Raw genomic sequence first — 24,657 nt, 5'->3', positions numbered from 1 at the left:
CCGCAAGCGCTAGATCGTGGAAGGATAGCAGCCGTGCGTTAGGGCTTATGCGTTACAACCCCGCAGCTCTTCGCGGGCTGGTGTGTTCAGGAGCCCGAGAAAAACCACTGCGAATCTTTTAATAAAGCTTGTAGTGCCCAGAGCCCCCTGCGTCTCCCAGAGGAATAGCGAGTGCAAAAAGGCGGACACGGGGCTGGGAGCACGGAAGGAGCCTGAGCCTTCGCCCTCTCCACTCCCCCACAACCCGCGGCGAGCGTGCCAGGCGCGGTATCGGAAATCCATGCAGGTGTTCACCCGGGATGGATACGGCCGTGCCGCCCGGCGAGGCTCCGCCCGCGTCCCTGCTGTACTTTGTACCCGGGAGAGTTGGCGGCCCCTGGGGAGGAGCGTGTAAAGGCCTGGGCCAGTAGGGATGCTAGCTCTTCTAAACTCGGTGGGAGCCGGCTGTGTAGGTAACCAGACCTGTCACCAGCTCCAGGAACAGCAGGACGACCTTTTAAGATATCAGCCTTTTCTGAGGTCCCTGGATGTGTGTCCCAGCTCCAGTTCACGTGTCTAAACCTTTAAGACAGAAGTCAATGTGGGCATGCCTAAAACTCGCTGACTTCATTTAGGAATTGAATCGTTTCTGCTTTTTAAAAAAATGTTCAATTGCCATGATTTTTAACGACCTCCAAGACTTTCCACCACCCCTTAGTCTGGACTCCTTTTGGCTTGCCAGTTGTTTCCGTCCAAAGGAAAATCACTCCATCTAGCTCCCCTACTCCTTTTCAAGATCCCCTTAAGTCTTTTTCTGAAGGATGCCTGTTTCCAGGAAGAGTGACCTGAAAAGCCTAGTGCCTGGCCTCTTTCAATTTAGCTTTGTGTCCAGTTTTTTGTTAGTTCTTCCTCTCAGCCAGGCGGCACCCGCTGTTCTGTGAGTCTCAACTTCCCTCCCATTAGTACAGTTTCCACTAAGGAGAGGCAAACAAACAGAAACTAAACTCCTCACCAAGGCTGTTTGTATCAGACAGTCTGAAATGCAGAAACTTTTGAAAAAAGAAAATGTATCATTCCTATAGTCCCCTTGCTTATCCAGGTAACCACTTGTATGTATGTGTTTTAGTTCTCAAAAACTAAGTGCTCCTGAAAGGCAAAGAATAACTTCTGTAGCGTGTTGATTATAGCAACCACAGATAAAAGAATTGACAGACTGTCGTAGGAATGTATGCAATGGACACTGAATTATTAATGAGAAACACGCTAGGAAGAAATTTGAAATTTTCTAAGACCCAAGCTGCTTAACCCATTGTTTTAGCTAAACAAATTGCTTTATCTTAAGTGGGATGTGGGATTCTTGGTTAGTTGTATTTCGTGTTCCTTAAAGATTACAGCACATACGGGAAAAAAAAAAAGAATGTTCATCAGGTTTTTTTTAAAAATGTGGTTTTTTTCCCCAAGAAGAACTTTTTACTAGCCAAGCTTCATAGTGATTTAAATGCCTCTTTGCCAATCACTAACTAAAGACACCTGACTATTCCTCAGGGGGTTGAAATTTCAACAGTCTTCATCTAGATGCCTTGGCGTCAGTTGTGGTTGCTCCGGGAGAGGGGGTGATGGGAGCTGGTGAAGCACAGCTCTGTTGTTCAGGAGCTCATGTGTTCACTTTGTGCTCATCTCAGGGAAACCACTTCTCAAGTTAGTGGTAGGCCTCATGAACAAAAGAAGGAAACTTAGCACCTGACATGGCCATGATTTGTTTGTGAAGTGGTTTCCATAATGAATTTTCAATCCGTGAAAAGAGACTGACAACAAGATACCACCTCACACCCACTAGGGTGGCTATAATAACTTACAAAAAAAAGAAAAATAACAAATGTTGGTGAGCACATGGAGAAACTGAAATCCTTATACATTGCTGATGGGAATTTAAAATGAAGCAGAAGCTTTAGGTTGTGATGAGTCCTCAAAAATTTAAACATAGAATTGCCATATTCCCCAGCATTCCCACTCCTAGGTGTTTACTGCCCCAAACTGAAAATAGGTATTCAAACAAAAACTTGGACATGAATGTTCCTAGCAGGACTATTCATAATAGCCAAAAAGACGAACAATCCAAATATCCATCTACTGATGAATTAAAATGTATATAATCAAAGTGTGGTATATCCTTTTGTCATTCATCCATAAAAAGGAATGAAGTATCAAAACACGGTACAACACAGACAAACCTTGAAAGCATTATGCAGAGTGAGAGAAGCCAGACACAAAGGTCATGTACTGCATGATTCCATTTATGTGAGACATCCAGGACAGGCACATCCATAGAGACGAGGCAGATGAGAGGTTGGCAGGGGTTGAGGGGGAAAGGGGAGGGGGAACAAATGCTTCATGGATATGGGGTTTCTTTTGGGGGTTATAAAAATGTCTGGAATTAGCAGTGGTAGTTGCACAATATTCTGAATGTGCCAAAAGCCAGTGAATTGTGCACTTTAAAATGGTTAACATTATACATTTTATGTCTTGTGAATTTTATTTTAATAAGAGAGGCTGAGATGGATATGAGCAAGCAGTATTATCAAATTTTTGCAGCCACATATTTCTTAACGTTGTATCTGTGAACTAATCCACAAACAAAAACAACCAAGCAAAAGGCAGCACGTTTCTGGGCTAAACAGCACGTGATTGGAGTTGCAGCTGTTTTAAAATTATATTAAGAGCAGGAGGCTGGTTAGGAATCTGTCTTCCCCTCAGACCGCAATTTAATGTAAACATTTCCTAAAGAAACAAGAACACGAATGTGGCCATGGGATTATTTTGTTATATTATGTAAAGAACACAACCTACGAGAAGTTAGGACTTTATGTTTAAAAACCTTGTTTTCTTTTTTTCTGAGTGTATGTATCTAAAATAATGAAAAGCTTAGGATAAGATTGTTTTCTCCATCACAGTTACTAGTCCTTCAGTCCTCCTTTCTTACTATCTTTCATATGCCTCTGTGATATGAACATTTTCTCCATAAGACAGAAGAAAAAAGATAGCTTTCAAGAAGAGGAGAATGGAAAATCCTGATTTAGGAAGTTGCAGAGTCTTAAGCAAACTGATTTTCTTCAGCCACCTCAATTCTCTCCTACAGGCTACACTCCCCTGTGTGATCACGTACCAGGTGTACACTTCGATTACTGTATTTATCACACTGTGCTTTGATTTGTGTGTGTGTGTGTGTACTTATCTGTCCCCTCTTCTAAATCTGTAAGCTTGTTCGGAACAGGGACTGTATTTTATTTATCTTTGTATCCACAGCACCTAGCACAGTATGTGGAAAATTGCCCAACACCTCCTTGTTCTATTTGTCCAAGGATAATACCTTCTTTTTTTCTAACCCATAAAATGTAAATGCAAAGAAAAGAACTTCGGGCCTCTTGCAAGAGGAGTTTTAATATCTGTGTAATATCACCATCTGTAATAATTCCTTATACATTTCAGTCTTCTGAATAACTTCAATTTGCATGTCCTATATCAACAATTATCACGCTGATGACTCATTCATTGATCATTCTTGGGCTTAAATTTCTTGGCAGAGAAAGAGCTATGGAAAATGGGCAGTACATACTTTTGTAGGTAATGATGGTTATTTAATAGTATCATGCAGTGTGAGAGCCATTATACGTGGAAGATCGTTTCTTTTTAATTGCAGCCCTGAGTCCCAGTTGGTTTGGTGGAATAGTAATTATCAGGAGCTCAAACTCTGCTTCTGTCAAAATTATTACCAATGTGTTTTTTTTCCAACTGGAGCCTATGATGATCCTCAAATGAGCTCCTTTAATCCGTGCCAGTGGTAATGGGCTGGCTAGGGCCAGGGATGAAAGGGAACACTTCCTGGAACATACTCCGCCCTGGCATCATCAGAGCTGTGTTTACACATACCCGTCTGGGCAGATGGGACCACGCTGGCTATGAGGGGCAAGCACCACTCAGCAGCATGGCCCACAGCACAGGTATGTGTCGCTTTAAGGACCATTTGTCATTAAGCAGTTAACATGATGACAGTCTAATAAGAAAGTCACCAGTGCAAAAGTAGCTCTAGGGCTAAAGAACAGTCCTGGACCTCATTTCCCGAGGATGCCCCATGGCTTCACAGCAGAGCTGGTGGCCTGTGGTTCAGTTCATCACCAGTCTCAGCAAACTCACCCTGGCCTGTTGATTTTCCTATTGCCTCTTCTGTGAAACAGCAGGATAGCATCTTTTTTGTGTGCTTTTGAAAAAAAAAAAAAGCACACAAAATGCAACAACTCATGTTTATCCCTATGGATTCTCTACTACTAAATAATATTTCTAAGAACAAGAGTTCAATACATACAGGAAAGTATTCATTATTATTAATGGATAAGTAAGAATAGAACAAAAGCAGCCACGTGTTACCTGTATTATTTTGAGCAGTCGCTGCCAGTGATACGTTTTTCTGTAATGTAGTCTCTGTTAGTCAATGATTTCAAGATTGGTGGTATTGGTTTCAGTGAATTTTGGGAGCATTTTTCTTTTTAGCAGAAACTACCAAAAATGCTTTTAAAGGCACAAAACCATATTTTTTGTTTCTTTTCATTGATATTTGAGTTTTGAGCAGAGAATCTAAACGTTTACAGTCAATCACCCATTCCCTGAGGAAGGGCTGTTCCTTTGGAGTGGGCTGTCCCTGTCAGTCAGCTTCACCAGCTGAGAAACAACCCAAACACATCAAAGGGCCAGGTGTGGGAAGCAAAGCCATTTTGTAGATGACAGCTCTGTAACCCTCTTTTTTTAAAGATATGAAAAGTTTTATTCTTAATTTAAAACAAGAAGGCATAAAATCAGAGGCTGATTTAAATCTACGTAGACATCATAACACCTGCCACGTTGAGGCAGGAGCCAAGGCATGTGCTCCATCAGCCAAACCACAGTTTGCTTAGATGACAGGAAGTAACTTAAGTGATCGGCCTTTTCTCCTTTCCCACAGTTAAGGTGGAACTGGTCAGTGGCTGGTCGGTGTTGCAAGCACCTGTCTTCTGCTGGAGGCAGGAAGAACGAGGTGGCGGGGAGGCAGTGTCATGAGTGGTGGGCTCAGTGGTCCAGGAAGGGAAGGGCTGGACTGCTTGATACCCCTTCCTCCTGAGGACGGGCTGTCTCACCCACACCAGCCGAGCCTCTGCTCTCCTTTCTCCGTGCAGCGGGCAGGAGTCGGGAGGAGAGGTACGAGGGGAATGGTGCTCCCCTTTGACCTTGAGGAAGCAGCCCCTGTGATTATGACTGCCTGCCCTTCCTTTCCTGTTGGGAGAGCTGGTGGGGCCACCTGCCCTGATTAGGAAGTCACCCCTCTTTGTCAGCTGCCTGGGTGAGCGGAAATTTCACTGCTTATGCAATTCGCCAGAGCACTGGTTTCTAATACTATAGCCTAAAACTTTTTAAAACGGTTTTGTAGAAGTAATATTCAGTAGAAAACAGACTTAATTACCTAATTCTATATAGTTACTTTTGGTCCCCATTTCTTATTGAGAAAGAACTGGGCATTAATATCGGAATTCCATTATGTATGAATAATACTATGTTTTAAAATCAAAACCAAGTAAAGTATTCATTAACTTAACAAATATTTATTGAGTACCCCCTGGGTGGCGGGCACTGCTCTGGGCACTAGAGATACAGTGGCAAAGACGAACTAGTTTCCAGTGGAATTTTAGAGACAGAAAGAGAGTCAACAAAAAGACACATACGTAATGTGACTATTTTCAGTGACAAGTTCTAAGAAGACTTCTCTTCTCTTCTTAAGGGATGAGGGGTCAGAATGTGCTGGAGAGGTGGGTGCATTGGATCCAGACCAGACCGAAAGGGCAGGGAAGGAGATGATGCACGAGCAGCCCTGGGGGACGGGACGTGAAGGCAACAGGGCCCACACTCCAGGCACAGCAGCACGTGCGAAGCAGCTGAGATTCTGCTGACGTCGGTGCTAGGCACCTTTCAGTTACACCCCCCGTTGCCCCCCAATTTTTTTTTTCATTTCCTAAATCCATAATAATTTAGAAAACACTTCTCGATCTCATCTGCACTTCCTTTGGAATCTGGTGGACCCCACTGACAACTTCAGTTGAGATTTCCGAGCCCGAGGAGAGGAAGGGAGGCAAACAGCCCCTGCAGAGTGCTGTCTTTGTAAGGCTTCTCCCTGGCGGTGCTCCCTGTTACACTGGCATCTGTTAGCAGACAAGGGAGGAAAAGGCCAGGAGTTCAACAAATGTGAAAGCCAAAGCTAAAACTGAGAAAATTTGAATAATGCACTTATTCTTTTCCTCAGTGAACTGGGGAAAACTCCTTTTCTTCCTCTACCACAAAAGCTCTGGATTATCTGTCAGAGAAGAGTATGGGGACCCCTGAGCTTGTCCGTGAGAATGGGTGTTAAGGGTGCTGCTGGTTCTCCCATTGCGAAGCCTTAAAAACAAACAGAAACGAAGATCTGCTTCAGATCAGAACTGTGTGCAAACGAGCACAACTGACAGTAGGAACTGGAGAGAGGAAGGCAGGCTATGTGGGAAGAGATTGGGTGGGAAGGGGCAGCTTCAGGCACGTTGCGGGACGCGTGGGTTTAGTGTTGTCTTCCATAGTCACACTTTAAAAGCAACTGCCTACTATAGCAATTCTGGGTAAAAACAAAATTCTGGTTTTCAATCACCCACGTTTCTCTCATTGTTGGTAGCGCAAAATTCACACGTGAATAACACAGACCCAGATATAAATAATTAATGATCCATTTTAATCAGCGCCTCCTAGAGAGCCCAGCTCCGGTGACTGCCCGTCCAGAGGCCCCAGGCCCACCTTCAAGGCCAGTGTGGGCCGACCACACGGCAGATACGAACGCCTCCAGGCTGGAGCGGAACCCAAAAGAGGACTGTTTGGGGGAGGATGAGGCAGATCAGGAGCAACCTTGGCCACGGTGGCCAGAGTATCTATACTCGTGTCCATGAGGCTGCTCACTGCGCAGCACAGAGTCAGGGGTGGAAATTGGGGTGGGAGGGGGTGCTGGTGGGGCAGGTTCCAGTGCAGAGCTCATGCGAGAGCAGTCTAAATTCAAATCCCGCCAGATCATAATGAAGGTAGGACGACAGGACGTTGTTTTTTTTTTTAACAGAGTCTAAGCCAGATTTACAACTCTTAAGTTAAGCCAACCAAACAAAACAGTTGGATCTTTGGGAGAACTCTGAGCACAGATGTTTGACCCAGGCCATGGAGAAGATGGAACAAGGATGCCGCACCAGCCACTGTATCCTTTTCTGCCCATCCCCTTGGCCCTTCCCATTCCAAAATAAAAATTTGCTCTTCCTCTAGTCAAAAAGCTAAATACTATATAAGCAACAATTGATGCAAACAAAAACAGCACAATATGTGGTTCAGGCCCTTGGAAAAACAGGTGAGGTGTGAAGTGTTAGGGAAGTGTGGTCGGCCGGTATGACATCCGGGCCCCAACTTTGCCAGTAACAACAGCCTGTCACATCTTTACTAGTGAAAAACTGGATGGGGCAAAGGAGGCATTAAATATATTTCTTGTATTACATATTATCTATAATATGTATCTATTGTATCTATTGAATGTAATCTATTGGATGCAACCGAATAGTAATTAAACACTAAAAATTATGTTGCAGGTGAATTTTTATTGATATCTAAAGATATTCAAAACATTGCTAAGTGTGAAAAGTCTATTTCAAAACTATATGAGCCCACTAAGTATACACACTCGCACACACACACCTCCTCCAAATGAGCACGTGTGTGCATAGGTCTGAAAGGACAGTGACAGAGATATCAAAAGTGGTTATCATGAGGCAGCTGGGTTAGGGATGTCTTCATCTCCCTTTTGCATATAGAGATTTTCTGATTTTTTTATCCAGGAGTGTGTACTGATTTTAAATAAGATAAAAGTAATGAAAGCTTTTTTTATTCACTTATTTAATAAGTATTTTATTGAGTATGTGTGTTAGGCAGTTTAGATAGAAATGAGCACTGGGCGGGGGAAGAGGGAGGGGAAAGGAACAATCCAGAACACAAGGAACCCGAGCTGTCAGTCAACCAGAGCGCAAGGAACCTGAGTTGTCCATCCATCAATCAATCAATCAGAAAACCAGGGTAGAAAAACAAAGGAACGGCGCCATTTGTCCTCTCTTGGATTGGCCTGCTCCCAATTCTCAGGAGTGTACTATCTGCCACTTTTTTTTTTTTTTACTTCACTAATAAAAATCTTTCTTATGTCATGCTTTTTGTCTCTCGTCCAAAATTTTTTTTTTCGGGTGACTAAGAACTGAGGTAATTTTTATTTTCCTTTTCCTAGTAACGTGTACAGAAAAAAAATGTGCAAATTATAAGTATAAAGTTCAATGAACTTGTACAATTGAACACACACATGTAACCACTACTTGGGCCACTCTTTCCTCTCTCCAAATCAGGACCTCTTCCATCCTGGCTTGAAACACTATAAATTAGTCTTACTAGCACTTAAACTTTACATAAAAAGAATCAAATAACAGGTTTTCCTTTGTGTCTGGCTTATCTGTGTTTTTTATGCTTATATTATGTTTCTGAGAATCATGCATATTTTTAAAGCTTTTTTTTTAGTTTTAAAAAAGAAAAGAATCCAAGCCATTAAGTGTCTGCTCTATTTAATGGGGCATTCACTGATTTATTTCCTCCTTAATTATTTTTACTTTCAGAAAAACACAATAAATATATTCTAGAAGTTAACACATTATGATGCAAATTAAATAGCAGACAAAATGCAGCCAGCAGAAGGAACTGACATAGGAGCTGGAATGGTCCATTGTCTTCCAGCATCTCCCACAGATCCATGGCCACGTGGTCTCTTGACTGTGCCTGAGCCCGCCCCCTATGCCCTCCTCTTGGAATTGCTATGATAATGTGAATCACAAGATGATGTCTGTGACAGCATGGTGTAGTTGTCTACTGCCATAAATTTAGCCTTGTGTCAGATTATTTGAGCTGTTTGTGCCTCAGTTTCCTCTTCTGGAAAGTGAAGTTAATACATCTACTTAATAGGGCAGTTAAAAGGATTAAATATGTTCAAAGTGCTTACAACAATGTCTGGCATGTAGCAAGCACTATTAACAGAACTCCCCTGCTACCTGAAAGTAGAGTGTTCCTTTGAAAACTTTCATAAGCCAAAGTTGTGTAAAGCAAAGAAGCAATACCTTAGGACACATCTTGCTAACAATGCACAAAATAAATGGAGATAAAGCACAGATGCTCACAGAAACAGTGCAAAGCTACAGCAGCTTGATGCTGCAATGCTGCGTGTAGTTCCTGGGGAAGCAGCTCAGCGGGGCCACTCTTGCCCGGGTGCGCACTGTCTCTATAACAGCTCACTGCACAAAAAACGCTGAACACTGTTTTTGCTTTTTGCCTTTTTTCGTAAAATCGAAAATCCTCTTCAGATTTCTTCCCCTTAGCAAAAACTAAAGTAGACCCTTTGTAAAAGGGATGTGATATAAAGTAAGCTTTCAAAAAGCAGGGGATACCCATATAAAATAATTGCTAAAGTGTGAATTACAATTAATGTTATTTTTGAATCACAGTCAAAAGAATTTCAATTTATTTTTCCCTCATGCTCAAAACCTCATACAGTAGGTCTAACACGCACTTATTCAGTTTAAGAAGTATTTACTGAGCAGTTACTCTGTGCATGTTACGTATCCTTTCCTTTTCCTCCTGCAGTCTCATAATTCAGTGCTGTGAACTGTGTTCCATTCACAGGCTTTTAGTACATGTCATACATTCAGCTAAAATGCCCCTAAAATGTTAATCACTTTTATCAACATCATCCCAAAGTGAGCCCAGTCTATCCACAGCATAAGGATTTGAATTAACCACTGTATTCACTGCTTCAAAGAGCCCAATTTTTGAGTATTACACAGGCATGGTCTGAGTTTGCTGTAACTTTTCTTTTTGTCTCAATTTCCAGTGAGACCTCCAAGCTCCCAAGCTAAAAACCCGAATTGGAAATTAAATTCCCATTCTAAGGAGAGGTGCTAGTCCCTCTGCAACCCATCACCCACTAGTCTGCATGTAAGAGCAGAAAGGAAGACGGAGGGAGATTATTTCCTTAGAGAGAGTTGTCAGAGTGCTGTGCACTTTCCCTCCCTCGGAAGATGGAAAGTGGCTTCTCACCCACTCTGTATAGCGCAGGGGCTCCTATAAAACTACTTGGAGAGGTTATTGGGTGTCCCCTGAGGTTGTTAAGATACAGACTGGTGTCTGATTTTCACTCGGAAAATCTGAAGGTGAGCAACAGACCCACTGGAACTTCTTCAGATGACAGGGTGAAGAGCAAAGACTGCAGGTGAAAAAAGCTGATTCCCACCGAAAGCGGGGTAGAGGCGGTGCTGCCCATGAGGTGGAATGGACAGCACAGCAGGCGGACAGGTGCGAGCAGCATGAGGGGCTCACGCTGCCTGGCGGCGCGCGACGACCTCAGCGGGAAGTTTGCGGACCAGGAGGAGGAGCTGAGGGCGGCAGCTGGCCCGCTGGCGGAGGATGCTGGGCGGACCAGCAAAGGGCACGGTGGGAAGTCTCTAGCAAGCGGCGATGCTGGAGAACCCAGCAAGGACTTCCAGAAGAGAAGGAGCCACTCCAGTGCACCAATGCACGATTCTAACTGCACCAATCAAGAAACAGCTTTCCTGTCTCGCTGAGGCTCTTCCCTCCGCCCCCCCACCCCCACCCCCACCCCCTCTCCGGACGCCAAAGGCAGAGAAAGGAGTGGGAGGAAAAATAATGTAAAGAAATAATAAAGAATTCAACCACTCCTCCTTCCCTACTGTAGGATCCAAACATGTGTCAAACTGAAGCTGGTACAGGGACAAAGAGCTTTAAATTGAATGGGAAATTAAAGTTTCAATTTAGAAAGAATTGCTTTTTATAATGTCTATAAATGAGACTGCTAATATCTGAAAGTGAACTGAAATGTTATGGGATCTGTGTGTATTAAAACTTTCCACTTAACAGTTTTGTAGTATTTAACCTACACGATGAATACATTTCTACTTACTACCTTTATTTTGCAGATGAAGAAATTAAAGTACAGAGAGGTTGAATAACTGGCTCAAGTCACACAGCGAAAAAGTCAGAGCTCAGATTTGACAAGCAATCTAGCAGAGGGCTTATCCTCTTAAACCACCATTCCACAATTCTGTGGTCTTATCTTTCATGGAACTCAGTAAAAAGATGATTTTGATGTCAAGAAATTACATAAATAGCAAATCTGTCATTTTTGTGATTTGTTTTTCTCAATGAATTCAGTAATTACTCCAGTTTTCCCCTTTACCTATATTGCTTCATCATTTGAAAATAGCAGATTTGCCCTAAATTAGAAATTTAGAAAATACATGTTTTGAAAAAAATTTGCCTTAATAAACATGATTGCAAGGAATTTAAGACTGACAACCCATTGACGTATCTGTGCCAAAGAAAATGCTGTTTTCATTAACCACTGACCACTGTTTCTCACGGTGTCATGGTCAGCTGTTCAGCACTGAAGGCAGCTTAGCATTTTCTTTTGCATAAGTAATTTTGTGTAGTTTTTTTTCTTCCTGCTTTATCCTTGTGTTCTGGTCATGCCTCCCTTTTGCCCTGCTCAGGCAAATGTACACCAAGCGGTGGGCCAACTGAGTCACTAGATGGAGGGGGAAGAACTGAGAGCCGCTTTGAAATTTGTACTGACTCCACAGAACTACAGCCAAAAGGCATTCCCAGGAAAGGGAGAGGGATTGCTGCTGAAACAAAATCAATGAAAAAAAATAAGTCGTTTTCCTTCCCTAGAGCAAGTGTGTGCACATTGCAAGTGGTCTAGGGACTTTGCACTTGGACTTGTGTTGATCTGACTGACAGCTATAATAAAGCCAAGAAGATACAGATGCCAGATGCATTCAGATAGGGGCACACTCTTTCCTAATTGAATCGTATGTCTCTCTTCACTAAACAATTAAGTGGGAAATTAGCATTTTCAGTCCATAAAAATGCCTTAAGTCACTAAAGGATAGTTACATAAGAGAAAAAAATTGGTCAAATGCAATATTCACACTTGCGCAGGAGACTAGAGTAAACCAAAATGATACTACTTTATAGCATCAGAATTTTGTTTTGATGGTAAAAGTTTAATTGCAATGCTTTCACCTCTAAACTTTGAGATTAATAGATCTGGTTTTTACATCTTCAAAATTTTAGCATCTATTTATTTTCTTGGAAAATTCTATCCAATTCTATGTGTGAAAACACATGCTCTTAAGATCCACCAGGGGGAGATTCTAACACTGAGAACTTCAGCAGAGAAGTTTTAGACTCAATATAGTTGTCTTTCGGTTGACAGCTGGAACAACTGAAATTCTGAACCAAGCCTTGATGATAAGGATTACATCTTGATAACGCTATGATAAAACTAGGGCTGAGTGGCTAGGGAGAACTGACGAATTATTGCTCCGTCTTGTCAGGGAATACACGTGGTGTCTGAGTGTGTCTGGGGAGGGGGTTGGGTGTGGATGAGATGGGACCTCGTGTCTCTAGAGGGAGAATTAGATGACAGAGTAATCTCAGGCCATTTCCACTATGTACACTGTCAGTAAGTAATTCCTGGTTTCCACTGATGTGTAAAACCTTGATTTGGTTCCTCAGGGCAGGCTTTGACACTGCAGTTCTTTGTAAGAATGATAAAAAGAAGAAATAAAAAGTGCATATAAGGGCTACTTCTGAGACAGTTTGTTTTTTGGGGAAGACATGATATTCTGCAGGAATCTGGATAACCAATACCACGGTGCTCCAGCAAATCACTTGTTCGTATCAAGCAGCAGTAATTGGGTGCCATCAAAATCCCAGTAAAACTTTAAAAATAGATAATCTCTAGAAAGAATTCTCTAACAGGATTTGAGATGCAATGTCTTCTCCAAAGTTTGATTGGCCCTACTAATATACAGAGCTGTTCCTAATGCTCAGTTTAACACCTGCAGTTGTGTGGATTTTTTTTTTTCTAGAATTGAGAATCAGGATTAGAAAGGCCACTGTACTGGTTCTAGCAGACACTTCCCCTTCTGCCATTTTCAGAGGTGATTTTCTGCATACAAATGACTCAGTCATTCCTGCCAATGAATGAACTTTTACATACTCTTGAGTGGAGAATATATATATATCCTTTTCCCCATACAGTACAATAAACAAAAAAGCTAACTAAGCATATATACCCTTTAAAATATTGTGTGGGTGTATTGTTTTGTTTTATAGATTTAACCTAATGTTTTATCCAATTATTTCCTCATTAATTTCTCAAAATGCAACACACTATTTGGTTCTTGCTTCAGTGTAGTATGTGGCTGTCTTCCTGGCTTTTATTCTGTAGGGCTTAGCCAACTAAGAGAATATGTTTTGAGAAGAAATATTCTTACAGAATAAAAGTAGCTCCCTGGAGACTTGATGGGATTTAACAGAAGGGCGAGGTTTATGGATTCCAAGGATAGAGGTCCTCTGGGCTTTTCTCCCTGGCAAAGCTCTATGAATGTCACAGGACTTTGAAGTTACTGGCCACATACCACAGCAGGGAGGCTTGAGATCTAGGACACCCAGGCTCACCCAAGAGTTCTGTACCTAGAACAAGGCATGGAAGCAGCAGAGTGGTGGACCATGAAAGCTGGTCCATGGATGAGTGAGTTGTAAGCAGTGTATACCAACGCCCAAGGTCCAAAGCAGTCTCCAGATACTTCAGCACTGGCTGAGAAATACCCTTGGAGCTTGGCACAACCTTGAAGGAAAGGAAGCACCAGGAATGGCAGGGGGGGATTTCTCACCAACTTTAGAAAAATCCATGTCCTGAACACAAGCATCAGCTCTTCCAAGTAGTTTGTGTCTTTGCCCTGCCGTTCAGGCTTTAGAACTCTCAAACAGCCCTACTGACTAACTTTACAGTTTTCCCTATTCTGACCGACACAGGAAGCATGACTTCAGGTACCTTCTCAGTAGTACTCTCAACATCCTGGCTTCCCTGTTCATCTTCTGCAACTGCCCAGCAAAATCCTCACCCCTGATCAATCCTATCCATGTCTCCATCTCTAAATCTAAGCTGCTGAGTGGCAGCTAGAGAAATTCACAATAGCATGGGATGGTTACTGCTGAAAACCACTTTTCATCTCAAATTGTCACATGATCTTGCCTGCTAAGCCTTTGATCTGTCCCTACACGGTTTCCTTTCCTGTTCCCCATGACTGCTACTTCAAATTGGTGCCACTCTTTTCAAGTACCGTCCTTCATTCTGTCTTTCCGTAAATCTCAGTGGCTGGATCTCTGATCTTATTTCCCAGAAGAACCAGAGTTCATCCCTGAGATAGAAACTCTCTCACTTTCATTCACCCTACTCCCCAAACTTATTAGCATCCAAACTCATCTTTCCCTTCTTCCTTCTAATCTTGGGGGAAAGGAAACCTATGTTTCCTTAACATTTTCTTACCTAATCTTCCTCTTACTTCTCTGCACATCACTTAAGTTAACGTTCCCCAGAGTTCTACCCTCACCCATCTTTTCCCTCTGTCTGCTCTCCAAGAGCAATCTCATGGTTTTCATAGCTGCAACTTCACCTGTGGGCTGATGACTCACATGTCTGTATCCTTACCCTAGGCCTTTCCTGAGTGCCAGCTACTGACTAGACACCTTCACTTAGATGTTCTAAATGCACATCCAACTCAACATTTTCAAAACTGCATCACCACTTTCTCCCCAAATCTTCTTCTTATTTATAAATTTATTCAACTATAAAATGCATTGGTCAGTTAGAAAATGCCAGGTCCTGTTCTAGGGTCACAACAATGAACAGACAAAGACAAAAATGTCTGCTTTATGTAATCTACACTCCAGCATGAAATGTTATTTTTTCTATCTGTATCAGTCAGGATTTAATCAGGGGAGGAGAATCTCTAAGTATTATGGACTAAGGGTTTTATTGTAGCCCTAATCCCTCATGCAATGGTGGGAGAAGCTGGGCATATAACAGTTTGAAGGAGAGAGTTAGAGGAAGTGGGAAATGTTACTAAGCAGGACTCCTGAAACCAAGTCCATCCAGTTGTCCGAGTAGGAACTTAAGGACTCGTGCATCAGGGTAGGGACAGCTGTTGCCTCTTCTCTCCCTGCATTCAACCTCCAGGACCTCCAGAGAGTAATGCTGCTGCTTTGCTTCTGCCCATTTTACCCTAAGAACCTATAGCAAGTCTTAGATCAGCTAAATGAACATGGTCCAAAGTCACCACCCTCTCATAAATAATCCGTAGCTGATTGTGACATTGTTATTTGAAATCTACTCTGGAAATGTCTATCTTTTCATAGCTAAACAAGGAGAGAAGATACATCCAGAATATGCATCTCAAAGGCGGATATGCTTTTCACAGAAACATGGGGAAATAATGCAATAACAGTGAAGAGTGGCAATGGGAGCCCTGAGAGAATGAGATGCTCTTGAGGGAGAAATTCATGGTCCTCGTGTGGAGCCCACTTTCAGTTATGACAAAAATAGTGGTTTAAAGAGTATTTCACCAAAATTGATGTCTTCCATAAAACCTCAGAATGTGACTTTATTTGGACATAGGGTCTTTGCAGATGTAATCAGTTAAGGATCTTGAGATGAAATCACCCTGGATTTAGAGTGGACCCTAAATCTAATGACTAGTGTCCTTTTAAGAAGAGGCAAGTGCACGGAGAGACACACAGGCAAGGTGGCCACGCAGAGACAGAGGCCAAGGCCAGAGTGATGCTGCCACAGCCCAGGACCACCAGCACCTGGAAGAAGTGAGGGAGGGATCTCCCCTGTAGGCTTCAGAAAGAGCCTGACCCCGGAACACCTTAATTTTGGACTTCTGGCCTCCAGAGCTCTAAAAGAAGAGATTTCTGTAGTTTTAAACTACCGAGTTGTAGTAACTTGTTACTGTAAGAAACTTACCAAGTACAAATATTCTGCACCTATGTGAAGAGGGTAGATTTTCATAATCTTTCTCTTACTTTTATATTTCATATAAAAGATCTGCTTGTGCTATTTTTAACAAATCCATTTTCTCCTTAGACCAGCCAGAGAGGATTCTGTTGTCAGTACTCAGAACCCCGGCAATACAGAAGAGGAGCCAAGTGAATATGAGACAGTGAAAAGGAATTGTCTACAAGAGGCTATTTAATTCTTTAAATCCCTGCCATGCTAATTAAATAATGTTAGACTATGAACTTAAAACCTACCTACTCTATCTTACTTATGCTGACATTTTCTTCCGCTGTATTAAAATAGCTCTACATTTTAAATTTGCTGATTGCATATGCTCTGTAGAGATTAGGAAAGACAGGCAGAAAGGGCTGTGCAAACTAAGTGTGTACCTCTGGAAGAGCAACATTCCCTGCCCGCATCCACTTCCTGGGTTGTGCCAGATGACAGAGAGCCAGGTAAGGCATGGAAGTGGAGGACCTCAGAAAGAGAAGCTGCTTTGAAAACCATCTAGTCTGATCGCCAGATGATTCCTGGATCCTCTTTACAACAACCCTGTAAAGACAGGTCCAGACTGTCAATGAGCCTCTCCAGGGATGAGGTCTCATTACCTCCTGAAGCAGCCATTGCATTTGTTAAGACAATCTCAGAGAGACAAAATTTCCCAGGTGATTTGAAATCGAATACTTCTGATAATTTCCCAAGTTTGAAGTCTGGGGCTACTAAGAACCACATTCGTCTTCCCAAAAGAGCACTTCCCACATTTGAACCCAACACTCATCTCCACTCCAAGTCTTCTCTTTCTTAGGCTAAAAGCTCCATTTTCTTTAACTAACATGATTTCATTTCCTCGCCTCTTTCAGGTTCAATGTCCATTCACGTTCCTGCCCTGACCTCGACTGGCCAGTAATCTTATGAAGGACAAGTATAATTTCTTTTATCTTTGAATCCTGAGTTAAAAAGTACACATTCCTGGGCACAGAGCAGGATTTAATAACTATTTGAAGTGTAACCAAAAAAAAAAAAAAAGGAATATCTTTATAGATATTCCCAGGAATGGTCTTCAAACACTGATATATCTCATAAACTGAGTCAAAAAGAAAGAAGAGTATATAAAACCAAAACTTTGGTGTGTTGTGTGGTCAAACTAAAAGAACTCAATAAAAAATTACATTAGAGAAAATAGACCTTAGATTGGGGGAGGGTATAGCTCCATGTTAGAGTGCATGTCTAGCATGCATGAGGTCCTGGCTTCAGTCCCCAGAACCGCTATAAAAATAAATAAATAAATAAATAAACCTAATTACCTCTCCACCTGCTGAAAATAATTTTTTTAAAAATAGACCTTAGTTCCATGGAAGGAGAACCTGGATTGGCCAGGGGTCTTGACTGGTGCAGACTGGAGTCTGCATTTTGTTCAGGATGGTACTACTGTAACAAAAGGTCCACGTACACCAAACAGGTAAAGTACTTTGAATTGACCCTTGAACAACACAGGCTTGAACAGCACAGGTTCACTCAAATCGGACTGTTTTTCAATATAAACACTACAGTACTACAGGATCCGCCGTTGGTTGAATACTTGGATACAAAGCTGCAAATATGGAAGAACTGTGGATATGGAGGAACCATGTCAGCAGAGGGTTGACTATTAGCTATACGGGATTTTTGAATGTGTGGAGGGCTGGTGCCCCTAACCCCTGCATTGTTCGAGGGTCAACTGTCCTATGAGGAGAGGTAACCTAGAGCGCGGGGAAGTAAATGATTGCAACACTGAAGGGTAATGGGTGACAGAAAGTGATAGCATGCACTCCAAAAAGGGGAGGTTTTCTTGAAGCTGCTAGGGGAATGGTCCAGAATAACAACGAGGAGAATGGGGAGCACCTATCCCACCTCTAGGTCCAGAGATTAGAGGATAGTGGGAGAAAAACGGCCAGCATTTGAGAGGGCTCCCAAAGAAGAAGTGTTCTTAAAAGAAAGTCAGGTGTAAGTCAGAGCAGGGTGAAGATCTGGGAAGACACTGGCGTTCTAGGAGACGTGGTGTTAGAGGGAGCACGGCCCACAAGACCACCCTCACTTCTGAGACCAACTGCAAGTTCAAGGCGTTCCCCAAACCATCCTCAGTTTTTAATAATTCACTAGAAAGACGCAAAACTTACTGAAAGCTGTTATAATCACATGTAACAGTTTATTACAGGATACAGATTGAAGGATACAGATTAAAATCAACGTAGGGAAGGGCAAAATCCAGGGAAGTACCAAACTCAAAGCTTCTAGTTTTCTCTCACCTCAGTCACAGGCAACCTTACTTTCCCAGCACTGGTGTCTGATGATAGTTTAGAGCATTGCCAGTGTGAACGAAAAATACCACAAACCATATCAGTAAACAGAATGCTAAAGCCATCAAGTCATCAGCAGCTGCCTACACCCCCCAGTGAGGACAGGCCTGCAGCACAGCCTCCGCAGCCACTCACAATGGGGCACCCTGAGGGGACTCACAATAATAAAGGACAAGATATTGGCCCTAGATAGCTAGATGCTTGTCAAAGGAGTGAATTCAATGAGACCAAATGTTTGCTTCCTCCCACACACAGAAAAGCACTAAATTCTTTAACTTGAGATGCCCGGCTTTCTTTAGATAACAAGTAATCTTTTATTGTTCCAACTACCTGGTCTTTGTTGTAAAGCTCCTGTATATCCTAGCTCCTCCCCTACCTCTTCGGAAAAGTCCCTCACAGCGATCTGAGGCTGTCATCCTGGCTTGAGTCCTCCCGCCAAATAAAACATAACTGTCAACTTTAAGGCTGTGTATTTATTTCAGTCAACAGCAGCCAGGGACACTCACCCTACTCCTGGTGTCCAGAGTTTTTACTGGAGCTCCAACACGTAAGCATCCTTGACTGGCCAGTGGCTGATCCCTAGCTCCAGCCCCTCAGGAAATCAAGCTAACACTGTGTGAACCAAAGCCCCCACCCTAAGCCACAAGATGATTTATCTGACTTGCTTGAGGCCAACAGGCAAAGACACTCCTATCAGGCATGATAGAGAGTTTAGAGAGTTTAGAGAATACCTCCAGCAGTCAAGGGCAAATGCCAGATCTCTCTTTTGGCAAGGTTAAATCCTTTACTACGCAGGGGATTATACTAATGAATGACTTTTCACATTGCATTGTAAGTATCTATTCATGTATGTGTCTCCTACAATGGAGGTGAGATTCCTGAGGTCAGGGTCCAGGGTCCAAGCAATGTGCAATGTCTTCGTGTTGGACAAACAAAAGAATAAATGAATCCCTCTATGTTTGGTTTGGGGCCATACAATATACTAACTTCAGATGCGTTGATCTAGGAAATGTGGTTCTACTTATTCTTTTTGAGGAACATGAGTCCCTCAACTTCTCTTGCTCCTACAATGAGCAAAAGTTTTCATTCTATCAGTGGGAAATGCTCTGGAATACTGCTCTAAGAATCCTTGCTGTGTGCCTTCAATGACATTGCACTGAAGGATTTACTGGACTTCAGAAGGACACATTTCTCTACAGTGAGGGCTTGTTGCCTAAACCAGTGCATATTTTTCCAGGGGAGAAAATGAATGAATTTGTAAAATATTTCATGGCTTAACAGGCATCTGATTTACCTCAGCACAAGGAAGATTAAAATTGTTCTCAAAGGCAGATGGCAGCTTATTTGTTTGACTAACAGACTTATTCTAACCACTCATCTCTCTCATTACCCCTGGAAAAATGAAAGAATAGCTGAAAATGAAAACATAAAAGAATGTGAATAAGAAGCTAGAGTTAAATGGATATATCAGAACTTCTTTTGATGTTACAAATCACCAGGCTTGAATTCTGTCAACAAGCATAGAACTTCAGAAGGTGAAGCTTGTTATTAAAAATAGCTGAAGAATATAAAACACCCTTATGCAACTAGAGTATAAAATATTTCAAGGTGTTAGAAAAATCACTGTAGAAAGAGAAAGGATTTCCATTCCCCTAATTCTTCTTACCCTAACAATAGTGTTAAATCCATGTAGTTACCTAGAACATACTGTTCAATCCATTACTCAATCTCCATCTAAGGTCACTTTTTTGGTCTTCCCTCAGAATACGATGTAAATGAGACAGGAGGGCGGTGGGCAGGGCACCGCCACTCAAGGAATGACACAGCAATTAGCACCAAGATGGTGGAAGATTCAACTCCCAGGAGACCTTGAGCTTCAGTATATGCTCATTGAAATGCAGCAGGATGCTAACCAGTACTCCCACAGGTGCCAGGACAGTTCTAAGGCTGACCACAGAAGGTCAAAGGGTGAGTGATGGCCCAGTTCCTGGGAATCCCACCCCTTCCCCAGAGTAGCTGGAATAATCCTCCCACTTGTTCGCATGTGAGGTTACTGAGCCCATAAAACTAGTAACGCCGCACCTCGTGGCCACTCTCCTCTCTGAGTGAAACAGCTTGCACTCTGTCTATGGACGATGTATCTACTTCTACTTTAGACTAGGCACCCAACCCCCACACCTCGTGGCCTTTCTCTTGCCTTCTAAGACAGCCTGCACTCTGTCTATGGACTATGTATCTCTCTGAGTAAATCTACCTTAAACTGTGTCTCTCTTGAATTCTTTCCTGTGCGAAGCCAAGGACTCATACTTGGCAGTGCACATCCCAACCAAGACCTGGGATATGGCCATCTTCTCGTCCACATTTTCTCCTGTATCATAAAGATTAAAGAAGTATTTTGTCAATCATTCTTTTATTTTTTTTCCTTCAAAGAAAAGGCCCTTTCTCATTCTAAGTTGTTTTGGACATGGTTTTCACTCTCAGGAAGGAAAAAAAATGGCAGCAGAAATAATTAAGAATGCTACAATCATTTTTGTATGGGAGGCCATACACAATTTAAAGCCAGGAAGCCATATCAGATATTTTGTGATAAAACACTGCCATGATGGTACCTGGTTCAACCCCATCACTTCATTAAGGCCCTCTGACTTGACCTGCCTGAGTGTCTCTTCAAGGCCATCTCGAGGTAGATATGTTAGGTCTGAGATGTGACTCTTAACAAAGCTCTTTGTGTTGCTGATTTCAGTTATTTCACAAGAGATAATGCATTCCCAACTTAATACAGTGTTCCTAGAGTGAAAATTGTCCCACTTCGTGTAACACAGGAGAATCCTATCAGCACAGTTCCAGTCATTTCATATTTCTTTGTGCAGTTTTTTACCATGTATTTTCCTTCTTCATACCTTATAAACCTGACCAAATAAATGTTTTTATTTTTATTTTAAGCAGTTAATAATCTTTTGAAGGAATTAAGAGGGGAGAGAGAGAGAACTATTTATAGTAATCCACATTTTTACCACTTTTAATGCTCTTCATTCCTTCCTGTTGATTCATGGTTCCACATGGTGTCATTTCCCACTCACCTTAGCATTTCATGTAGTGCAGGTGTGCTCAGATGAAATTTGCTGTTTTCACTCCTCTGAAAATGTCTTTCTTTTACTCTCATTTTGAAGGACATTTTCACTGTGCATAGAATCTTGTTTAATGGTTTTTTTCTTTTTTTTCCTTCTAGCTTTTAGAAGATATTATTCTATTTTCTTTTGGCCTGCATTTTTCTGATTTCTCAGCCATCATTTTTATCTTTATTTGCCTGTATGTAATGTGTATTTTTTTCTGACTACTTTTTAACATTTTCTCTTTATCAGCAATTTGATTGTGATGTGCCAGGGTGTGGTTAGCTTTCTGTTTATTCTACTTCAGGTTTCTTAAGTTTTTGGATCTGTAACTCAATGTTTGTACAGAGTTTTGGAAATTTATGGTCATTATTCATGTAATTGTTTTTCTCCTATTAACTTTCTCCTTTCCTTCTGGGACTCCAGTTACACGTTTGTGGACTGCTTGCCCTTGTCCCACAGGCCTTAAGGCTCTGTTAATATTATTGCAAGTCTTTTTTCTCTGTTTTCCAAATTGGATAATTTTTATTGATCTGTCTTCAACTTCAATGACCAATCCTTTACTGTCTCCAATTTGTTATTAAGCCAATCCAGCAAATTTTCCACTTGAGATATATGCGTAAATTCTAGAAACTGACTTCTTTACAGTTTCCATTTCTCTTCTGACATTTCTCATCTGCTTATTCTTCCTATTCATCTTTTCTTCAGAAAAGTGGAACATTGATGTAACTCTCTGAAAGTTCTTGTCTGATAATTCAAATATCTGGGTCATTTGGGAATCTGTTTTTATTGTCTTCATTTTTCTTGATTTCAGCTCACATTTCCCTGCTGATTCACAAACCTAGTAATTTATTTTTATTTTATACTGGATACTGTAATGATTATTATGTCTTCATTATATTGTCTTTGAAAGACTGTTGAATTTCATTATGTCAGAGAATTAAGTTATTGACAAATCCTTATTTCTTTCAAGCTTGGTTTTACCTGTTGTTAGGACTGATCTATTTAGGATTCTTTTTTCCCCCTTAGACATAGATCATACTCCTTATTCCTTAGATGTGGCCTTTGGGGAATTCCAACTAAATAAGTGAAGTATGCAGTGAGGCTGGAACAGCATCCAAACATCTCTTGGCATTTTAAGACCTCTTGCATCTCCTGTGGAATGGCTCTCAGTCCCTCGGCAGCCACTCTCTCTTAGGCCTGTGGTATCTCTCCATACACATATACAACCAAGCCCTCAGCCAAAGACCTCCACTGTGGATTTACAGGGCATCGTTTCCACACAGATCCCTCCTCTCCAATACTTTGTCCCTTAGTTTCCAGCAGCCTTTGTATTTTAAAATTCTTATATCTGCTTCCTGCATTCAGTGAGACCATCAGCCTCTGTGTGCGCTCCACTACCCCTCTGAGCTGTGCTCTGTAAAATGCTCCCGGCAGGAGGCCAGACAGAAGATGCTCATCTAGTGTTATTGTCTCTTATCAGTGATACAGTCCTGAGTGGTCTGTGTTTAATGCCTGAAACCAGTTGTCTCATATATTTTGTCCACTTTTATAGTTTCTTGCGGCAGGAGGGAAAGTCTGGTACCAATCACTTCGTTGTGGTGTGAGGCACAATTCTGATTTTCTTTTTTTCACAGAGACATGAGTCAGGCAAGACTGTAAAGTTCCAAAACTTTGACACTATGCCATAGATTTCTGGCTACATATTCAGTACGTAATCATTTCTCAGCAAATACAAATAAAATGCTTTACATTAAATTGAACTACAATTTTTGATGGGACTAGATTTTCTATTGCTAAGATCCCTAAAAAAACCTCTATTTTTCCTAGCTAGATATAAAGAGTTTGGTGTTGAGGCTAAAATGCATTGATCTCATGAGAATAAATGTTATACAGGATTCAATTAAAAGTGAAAACCTCATTACCATCATGGTAGTTCTTAGACTAACTTTTTATATCATCATTTATAAATGAAACATAAAAAGTTAATTATTTAAGTGAAGTCCAGTCTGCCCGATGCCCTAAATAGTCAATATACCTAGTACATCACTTTTTATTCACATATAACAAACTTTGTACAGAGGCCTCATGAAAGTTGCTAAAACAAGAATACTCTTCGAATAGAGTATGCACAAAGGGCGTATTTTTGTTCACATAGGAGGAGACCCAGGGGAAAATCTTCCACTAATGCAAACATATTAGTTGTTGAACTGAGACGAGCAGTGAAGTCATTGTGCTTTTATGTAATCAGAGGATACTGGGGCCTTGACAACATTTCCATTCATCTAATCAGAACTATTTCGATGAATATCTGAGTTTTGTTGAAATTTGACTTTCAAAAACCTTATAATGGATGCTTTCAGAATAGTGTTTTTGTTTTTATCATAGTTTTATACCACTCTGGAGTTGAAGTCTGAATTTAAAAAAGGGAAGATTTCTCTTACTATATTCTAGAGTAAGAATATGGAGGAAAGATGTCACCACCAAAATCTGCTGTTTGTAATTGTGTTTTGATTGGTTCTAGAAGAAAAATTAAAAATCAAAAAATGCAGGTAGAATTGTACCTAGAGGCTTGCCAGCATATAAAAGATTATGAATAGCAACAATTCACTATATTTCTCCCTGAGACCATGAAGTGACACCAAATAAACTCTTTAGTTCATTATTCATTAATTTTTGCTCAGTCTACAAGCTTTTATTGAGCATCCACTACGTGAGTTAGATATGGTGCACTTTGTTCTCTTTATGTCAGTTAGAAAAAGTGTTAAAAGTGATAAGGATCAGCTGTTTGGGGATAGCTCTGGTCTTATAATTAACCTCATTTTCTGAAACAATTCCACTTACAGACAAAATTACAAATTGAGTGATTTTTACTTCTTTAAAATGAAATTCCTGCTGGTTAAGATCAATTCTCTACCTCAAGTTTTTCCCTATTCATCTTTTTTGTATATTTTTAAGTGTTCAGGGAATTAGCCTGCTTTCTCATCATTATTTTTGCTGTGGCCTGCCATCATTTTCTTTAATTTTTTACTCAATAAATATTCATTAAACACCTACAGCAAACCAACAACTGTTCAAGGTACTTAGTAACAAAACAGACATCAACCTCTTGACCTCATGGAGCATATATTTTAGTAAAAAGCAGCAAAAACAAAAATAAGAAAAGTATATGGCATATTAGAAGGTGATAACTGAAGTAGGG

General features: G+C 41.3%; 1 long non-coding RNA gene across 1 annotated transcript in view; it reads right to left on the bottom strand.

Annotated features, from left to right (window-relative positions):
• Positions 1-5,605: 5,605 nt before the first annotated feature.
• The window catches only part of LOC116280947 (uncharacterized), a 243,174-nt gene continuing 224,122 nt past the window's right edge, over positions 5,606-24,657 (bottom strand). Inside the window, exon 4 of the long non-coding RNA XR_012073541.1 lies at positions 5,606-6,200. This is a non-coding gene — a long non-coding RNA (uncharacterized lncRNA). The remainder of the gene's footprint in view (positions 6,201-24,657) is intronic.

Source organism: Vicugna pacos, chromosome 6 (genome assembly GCF_048564905.1).
Source record: "Vicugna pacos chromosome 6, VicPac4, whole genome shotgun sequence".
Lineage (NCBI taxonomy): Eukaryota > Metazoa > Chordata > Mammalia > Artiodactyla > Camelidae > Vicugna > Vicugna pacos.
The sequence above is the reverse complement of the archived record's forward strand: the minus strand, read 5'-3'. Positions and strand labels throughout refer to the sequence as shown.